This window comes from Empidonax traillii, unplaced genomic scaffold (genome assembly GCF_003031625.1).
Source record: "Empidonax traillii isolate 1590-97213 ecotype Southwest subspecies unplaced genomic scaffold, ASM303162v1 scaffold151:size923898, whole genome shotgun sequence".
In the NCBI taxonomy this organism is placed as follows: Eukaryota; Metazoa; Chordata; class Aves; order Passeriformes; family Tyrannidae; genus Empidonax; species Empidonax traillii.
In genome coordinates this window covers 416,082-424,069 of record NW_020955344.1, presented here as the reverse complement: position 1 = coordinate 424,069, position 7,988 = coordinate 416,082, and the positions used below count along the sequence as shown (strand labels likewise).

The following is a 7,988-nucleotide window of genomic DNA, read 5'->3' as shown; positions in this document are numbered from 1 at the left end:
GGAGCTGCAGCTCCCAAGTTCAACTCTCCTGCCGCCTCCGAGGGGCGGGGGCGCCCGGCGGGTCCCGCCCCCCGTGCCCGCGGCCGGGCTGGGCGGCGGCGGGGCGGCGTTCCCCTGCTCGGCTGGCCCGGCGAGGAGGTGCGCGTCTGGTTCTGATAGAGTTTTAGGTTTGTGTATTTCACATTTTTCTCGTCTTAAAAAAAAAAAAAAAAAAAAAAATCCTTTTTTTTTTTGAAAAAAAAAAAATCAAGTATCTCACTAATACAAGGTGAGAGTGGCTTCAGGTACGGCCCTTCAAACCAAAGGAATTACACTATAACCGGTCAAGAGAAATCACCCCAAATCATCACAGTCTTCCTTTTAATTTCCTTTATTTATTAAGTCCGTGCTGTATTATACAGAATCGCAGAATATTCTGATTTGGAAGGGACCCACAAGGATCACTGAAGTAAAACTCCTGGTCCTGCACAGGACAGCCCTAGCCCATCATGTGCCTGAGAGTATCATCCAATCACTTCTTGAAGGCTATCAGGCTTGGTGCTGTGACCACTTCCCTGGGGATTCAGTTCCTGTGCCATACCACCCTCTGGGTGAAGAACCCTTTTCTAACAAACTGAAGTGTTACCAACATTAGCTTCTGCTGATCAGTTTCCACCATAAACTAACATTCACATGAATATGATTTAAATAATAAATGGCAGGTTGTCAAAAATGTGGAGTGATAATACAGAAAATTCTACTACAAAAAAAATTGTACCCAAAAATTGGCTTCCCCATTTCTAGAACCCAGCTCTAAAATTAGCACGCTGCTCTTATCTTCAGAGGTGTTGAACCAAGCCCGAAACCCACAAGGACTCTGCCCTACCTGACTGCCAGCAGCTTAATTCATAACACGCTGTGAAACAGCAGGGAGAGAGCAAAATTATATCCCTGCTTGTCCTTTCTGAATCAAGTCTTGACTTTGCACTCAGCGAAGTGCTTGGAAAATTACAGCTACTGCTGGAGAAACATTATCTTGTTCAGCCAGCAAGTAAGAGTTGCTGAAGACAACAGATGGGATTTCACAAGGGAGATCAACAGTTGTTTCAGCACACTTGTCGAGAAAGCTACCTTCTCTCTGTGGGATCAAAGGCAATCACCCACTCAGAAATGTAAAAGTAGCTTGACTCTAATGGCAGGGAAAAAAATATAGAGATTTGTACTTGGTTCAACTGCCATTGCAGTGCTGTAAAAGTTCGTGGTTGTTCAGCAAAACGTAATTATTACCTTTATTTGTGGGAAAATTCTGTGCTTCAGCAGGGATAGGGCTTCTCCTGCAGGAGTGTGATCCTGCTCAAATTACTGTGTGGCATCACAAACACTCTCGGGTACTGGCAGAACTGGAAACTGATTACAAACCAGCCCAGGGAGAGCTGGCCGGTGCCTGTGCCAAGCCTGTGCTTGACTTGCCGCCAGCGTTGCCTTGGTGGAGCGTAGGCAGAGGCAGGCTCTGCACACAGCTCTGCCCCAGTGAGCTGGTCACAGTCTCATAGAAAATCCTTGGCAGAGGTGTGAATAGGAGGCAATGCTGTCCCAGAGAAGAGAAAAAGGAAGCCTCAGTTAACCAGAATATCCTCTTCTCCCACAAATCCTGAAGCCACAGGCTTGTTTAGTAACAGGGTTATACTTTACCTGACAAAGTCAAGCTCTTTTCTGCATGTTCCTTTTAAAATGGATCCATCAAAAGTTCCCTGCAAACAGCACATTGTTTCTGTGATTAATTAAGAGTACATCTGCAGTGCATCAAGGGAAGCCTTGTGTATACCACAGTGCATTTTCACTGTCAGCAAGCCTCAGATGTTATATACAGTTTCTGTTGCTCTAATACTAACAGAACAACTGGGTGGTTCACTCAGATTCTTGCCTTTTACACACAAAGGCTCCCATTAAGAATACTTAGAATATTAATCAATTAATAGAAATAATTCTTAAATTTCAGCACAATAATTGGATCCCCAGATTTTCTCTGATAATATGAGCCAGCCCACTGTCTGGCAAGAGATAATACCTTTGTTGTCCTTCACAGGGTATCAATGCTGCTCTAGTCTGGGCAGATGATATCATGTTGCTTTCAAAGGCATTCAAAGAAACTAATGCATAAACCCTTGAATCTGAAAACTGCATGTGCTTGGTGTTGTGATCAGCAGAAAAGGATACTGTTTACTTTTCATCTGGTACTTCTGAAGGAGCTGGTGACAGTGGCAGACTGCGAGAGGGCAGACTTAGTTGACGTTCAGACCAGTGAAGCTCACAGCCTTCCTACCTGCCACCTGGTGCAAAGGAAACTACTTTATATAACTTTTCCCTTACCACCCCACCTCCTTTTTGCATCTGAACCTTATCCCTGAAGTTTTTATGTTATGGTGAAAGTCTTTGGTAGAAATTCCCATCCTGTTGCTGCCAGAGTGAGTCCTTAAAATAGTGACTTCCCTAGGCATTTAAATGTATTCCTTGCAAAGGCAGATGAAGACAGCAGAGTGTGTTTCATGGGCTGAGGCATTCAAAGCTTTGCTTATCTCATACCCTATATTTTAATAAGCAAGGCTTCCCTTTTTGTGTTTGCAGAGCAGTTTATAAATAACAATACCAGGAAGATTTTCAGCCTTATCAGGATTTAGTCTGAAGTGTCTTCACACTTCCCAGGGCTGTGAGATGTGTTCTATGACACCTATGCTTGATGTATCATCAGTGATGAAATGTAGTCCAGCTTCTTACATACTAGCCCACAGCAGTTGTTACTTTTAGGCCACAAGTGGGGAAGGTGCATTAGGAGAAAATCCTCAATAATATTTGTGCCTGAAAGTATTTCTTCGACTGCCTAGGGGGGCCATAAGGATTCTTTATAGATTCTGCTATAGGACTGAGAAAGGATAAGGTGTATGTGGATGTATTGTGCCTAATATTTTTAAAACAGCAGGAGTGAATCTGTTAATTAAGAGATACCAATGAAAAACACCATTTCCAGCAAAGGTAGCAGCTCTGCTTTTCCAGACACTAAGTTTAAAAAAACCCCTTAACTACTCACAAAATGGTTAATAGCCACTGTTTAGAAAACACGAATGCAGCAGCATTGGAGAAGAGATAAAAAGATAATTCTGGCTACTGACTGGGTGTTGTAGTATCCTAAGTGAGGGATATGTGGCTTCCCTTGCTCATGTGATTTGCCATACAGCCACTCATCTTTGTGTCTCCTCTTAATAAGCCACACCACACAAGTATACACTGCTTTGTTAGAGCTCTACTCTCCCATGACCTGAAATAGATCTGCTGCTTCATAGCTGGGGAAAACAGTTTAGATTAGGTGGATTTGGCAGTATAGGATATGCAGTAAGAAGTAAACATATATATGTATATGTATATGTATATGTATATGTATATATGTGTGTGTGTGTGCACGCGCATGTGTATGTAAATATCATACGTATATACATACACATATATATATAATATTCTATATTCTGACTAGACAATTCATCCAGCTAATAAGGATAAGGAATGCCACTATCACACCCAGACACATTTGGTTCCTGTTACAACCAGCTACCTACCTGGTTTAGTCAACCTTCTCTTATGTATGGATTGAGGCTCTCAATCCATAACAAAATGTAATGAAATGCTGAACTTGCTCCATATTTTTGTCCCAGAAAATTGCACCATGCTTACATAATTGTAGTCTGCAGGCCTGATTAGACCTGCTCATGTGAATTGTTCCAACAGCAGTCACTGAACTTTAGAACAGACTGCATAGCAAGGACAGAAATGTATTTTAAAAAGGTAGATTCCAATATTCCCCAAAGGCTTCACAGCTTCATGTCTATTAAGGTTACTAGGTGTTAGGACTAGTCACGAATCCATGTGTAGTCTGGGAACTGACAGTATTTTGATTATCCTTGGTATGACTGTGGCCCTGGGAGTCAAAGCATAGTGACATGAGCATCTATAAAAAGGAGCACTAAAGCTTGCTGCATACCACTGCAGCTGCCTGGAGAATCAGCATTACCCATGGAAATCTCTGCAGAAAGGTTTTTGCACTCGGCTGCCATCCTCCAGCTGCGTCAGGAAAGAAGGCTCAAGGCTGCAAGTGACAATACTGGAAACAGCAGGGACAGAGAAATGACATGGTAGTGCCCTCGGTGTGAAAAACATGGCAAAATTGTATGCCAAAAGTGATATGAAAAAAATACTTGAACATTATTAGCAGCAAGGGTTCCTAGGACAGGGACAAGGGTGTCCTTAGGAAAAGGTCAGTAGCTATCACAGACTGGTAACCAAACTGTGTGGAACTGAGTAGACCAGGTTCTGCGGTTCATAGTGACTCGATGAATCTAGCTGAGGTCAGGCTGCAACTCTGTAAAACATATTTATTTTTTCAACTGACAAAACTAAGTATTTTCTAGATGGCTTTGTTCTGTTTGTTTTCTTTTCTCCTTATCTACTTGAATGATCATGAGGGGTATGCTGAAAGCCCTTTATATCATGCTGATGATGTTTACCTTCCTGGCTGCAGGAGTACAAGGCTTACAACTGAACTTTGAAATTTCCTAGGGAGAAAAGACAGACAAGATTGGAGATTATTAACTCCTTACTTGTCCCATCCCCTTTTCCTTTCTTATCCCTAGTTGTGAAAGTATCAAGCCTAGCAAATTTGATAGCTCCAAGATCTACTGTTTAGAGACAGGATTTAACCTGGCTAGGGTTCTCTGGCTGTCTACTACGATTTCACATTTGGTCATAGTTGATAAAAGTGAATGCAAACCTTCTCCTGGCCTTCAATTGCCTCTGCATTAGGACTCCTGCAAGGAGTCTCATTTCAGTTGTCTTAAGCAGTATCTGGTTCTGTAAAGAACAGGCAGAGTTATGATTACAGGTATTTAAATACAATAATTGCATGTAAATACATAGTGTTTGTTTTAAAGAACATTATCTGTTTCACTTAATCGTCTCTATGCAGGGCTTCTCTAAAAATCATGCATTAAGGGAAAAAAAATCCTGACAGTAACAACATGGTTTGGTGTAAGAAGAAGTTTTAGCTACCCAATCAGGAATAGACATCCATTTTCCTCATGGAATAAGGCAGGACTTTTCTAGGAGCACAGATTTAAAGTTTATATAATTAAATGCTATTTATAATGCATACATACAGGATTTCTGAGTTTAAGTCAGATCAGCAAATTCCCTTTCTATACATTCTCAGCTTTGGAATGCTGAACTCTGCAAATGTAGTGTGGTCCCAAGGAGGTTGTTCTTCACTGTAGCTTTCTACATATTTATTCCCTACACATTTTTCTAACTCACAGGCTGAAAGAAAAATAAGAAGATTTGTGAAACCCTAAAACTGGGTTTGACAGCAATAGCAGCTGAAGCTTCTTGGAATTGCAAGGTTATAGCAACAGCCATCAGTACAGACATGCCTCAGTATTTACATGGGATCAAGATATCAGCTGAAGTATCGTGTTTTTAAATTCCTTTGAGAGGTAAGAAACTTTGATTGCAACATCTAGGATCAAATTATGCCTTCCTTCTGGCTTATTTTGTCAGGTTACAGATTATATAATATGACTAATACTAGAAGAAAAATATCATTCTCATTTTGTTTTCATTCATAGATGAATGTCCCCTAAATACTATCACTAACAAATACATTGTCAAAATTGAAATAATTTAATTTAAATGTCTTTTTTTCTTATTTCAGGTACTGCTGTCACTGTTCTTTCTTATCTCAAAGTAATCAAATTCTAGAGGGAAGTGTAACAGTGAAAACTAACATTTTGGTATTTCCATGGTTTGCTGCATAATTAGTTACAAAAATAGTATGTTCTCTGCCAGCTGTTTGATTCTTTTTTCCATTTAAAGTGTAGCTCAGTTGTCAGCAATACACCAGCTTGTTTTTTTTCAGCTGAGAAATTTTATTTTCGCTGTGTATGAATTTAAGAAAACCATAGAACTTAATATGCTGTAATTATTCATTGAGCCATAGCAGTCACTGGGTGAGATGGTGTTCTACATTTGTGCAACAGGTACTTTCTATTTCTGTGTTTTCTCATTTTTCCACAACATATTTTCCATGAATTATCTTCTCAGACAATCCAATTGTATCATTTTTATAATAATCTCCTTTTACATGATATCTTGTCACTGCCAGTCCTCCATGAGCAATTGCTAAATTTCCACAGTCGAATAAGCTTTATGATAATTATTATCTTTCCTGATCTGTGCAAAGTAATTTTTTTCATATGGTTGCAAAAGTTCAATCATTGTCTTATTTGACGTTGGTGGAAAATCGTTGATGAAAAATGGACTGTAGTCATAATCCACATGTAAATGCAACTCAACTCACCAAAACGCATTAAATAGTACTTAGAATTAACATTACAGTTTGCCTGCTGTGGACATGCCTTGTAGGGGCCCTGATTCTCTGCCCCACTCAGTTATGGTTTAGCCCATGATATCTACATATGATGACACCATTTAACATTCCAAAGAATGACTCTATAAGTAATTCCAGCTGCAATTCTCTTGAATATGCTGTTCTAGAAATCTCTCTCAGACACAGGTTTTTGTATTTTGATGGCAGCAGAAGTGCCCTGTACAAAATTTGCTGAGAATTAGATTTTGAGAATTTAACATTTCTTCATATGTGTGCAACAGATTACTTTGTGTAAATGAAACACCTTTCAGCAAAGAAAGCTCAGATTTGATGCCACAGAAGTCACTGGGATGGAGGAGGGAAGGAGCTTAGTGTTTGTCATGACTCTCCTAATAATTTTCCGTTCTTTGTTTCAGCCTATCTTAGTCCCTGGGGTTCAAGCAGCTGTGGCAGTGAAGGATCAGAGGGAATGTATGAATCACTCAAGAAGAGGTGATCTCCTCGGTGTGAAAAACTGTCACTCAGGCCTTCACCTAGAAAAAAAGGTGATTTCTCTCTCCAGCTCCAGTGCCCAGCTCTAAAACAAACCCAAGTCTTGGAACCTTCCAAGGCTCAACAGAGAGTTGCTGAGCCAGAAGAAACAATGCTGGGAAGCTCTAGCACTCCTCCTAGCCAGAAGTATCCAGTCTCTGCTTGAAGGAACCAGCTGGCTCTCACAACATATATTACATGTGGCTCTTCTGTCTCTTTCATGTCTTTGCTTGTGTTACAAAAGTATAGAGGTGGGAGCTATATGTTAAAGCAGGCCAGATCATAAATGTGAAAGTATAGCCATAGTTTTACTCCACAGTTGAATAGTCTGGGAAAGTAAACAGAAGGAGCTGCAAGTAGAACAAAAGTAAGTTCAGCCTTCCATCCAGTAGAAAAAAACCTGCTGGTGTGTTGGATATTGTACAGAACACCTCAGAATTTCCCCCCTGCACATCACAGGATCAAATATACCTCACAGCTGAGTTGCAACTCTAGCACCTGCTTGCAAGCTGAGAATCAAATGGTCATATACCAGGAAGAAGGATACCTTGCTGAGAACTTCCTCAGATTCACCCAGTGCTTCAGACAAAAAAAAAAAAAAAAAAAGAAGACAGCTTTCAAAAATGCACCTCAGTATTTGTCAACATGACTGGGATTTGCTCTGTGTGGAAAAACACGAGTGGCTCTTTTGATTGCACTGAATGTATTTCAGAGTATGGATGTGTGTGTTTATTACAGAGGGTGGTTAGCATTCACTTTGTTGTTTCTAGCATGAAACAAATGCCAGATTAGCAAGGTGTTGTATTTCTCACAGCAATGATAGTGTGACCCTGACAATACCATTCATATTCCCAGGTGAGAAAGTTAATGCTGGTCCTTGCAGTCAAGCTTATGTAGTGATAATAAACAGTACTTAGAAACCTCACAGTTGCTGTCAAGGGTCTTCACAAAAGGGTCATTTGCAATGAAACAAAAGACCTTTGTGGTGGACTGATTTCTGGAAAGAAAAAACAATTAGGTAACACATGAGAATCAATGGCTGGTCTTAGGT

At 40.4% G+C, this 7,988-nt stretch overlaps 1 long non-coding RNA gene across 1 annotated transcript; it reads left to right on the top strand.

Annotated features, from left to right (window-relative positions):
* The first annotated feature begins 5,338 nt into the window (after positions 1-5,338).
* LOC114057870 lies at positions 5,339-7,548 on the top strand. The gene is made up of 2 exons (XR_003571329.1): positions 5,339-5,513; positions 6,823-7,548. It is a non-coding gene; the product is annotated as an uncharacterized LOC114057870 (long non-coding RNA).
* The last annotated feature ends 440 nt before the right edge of the window (positions 7,549-7,988 follow it).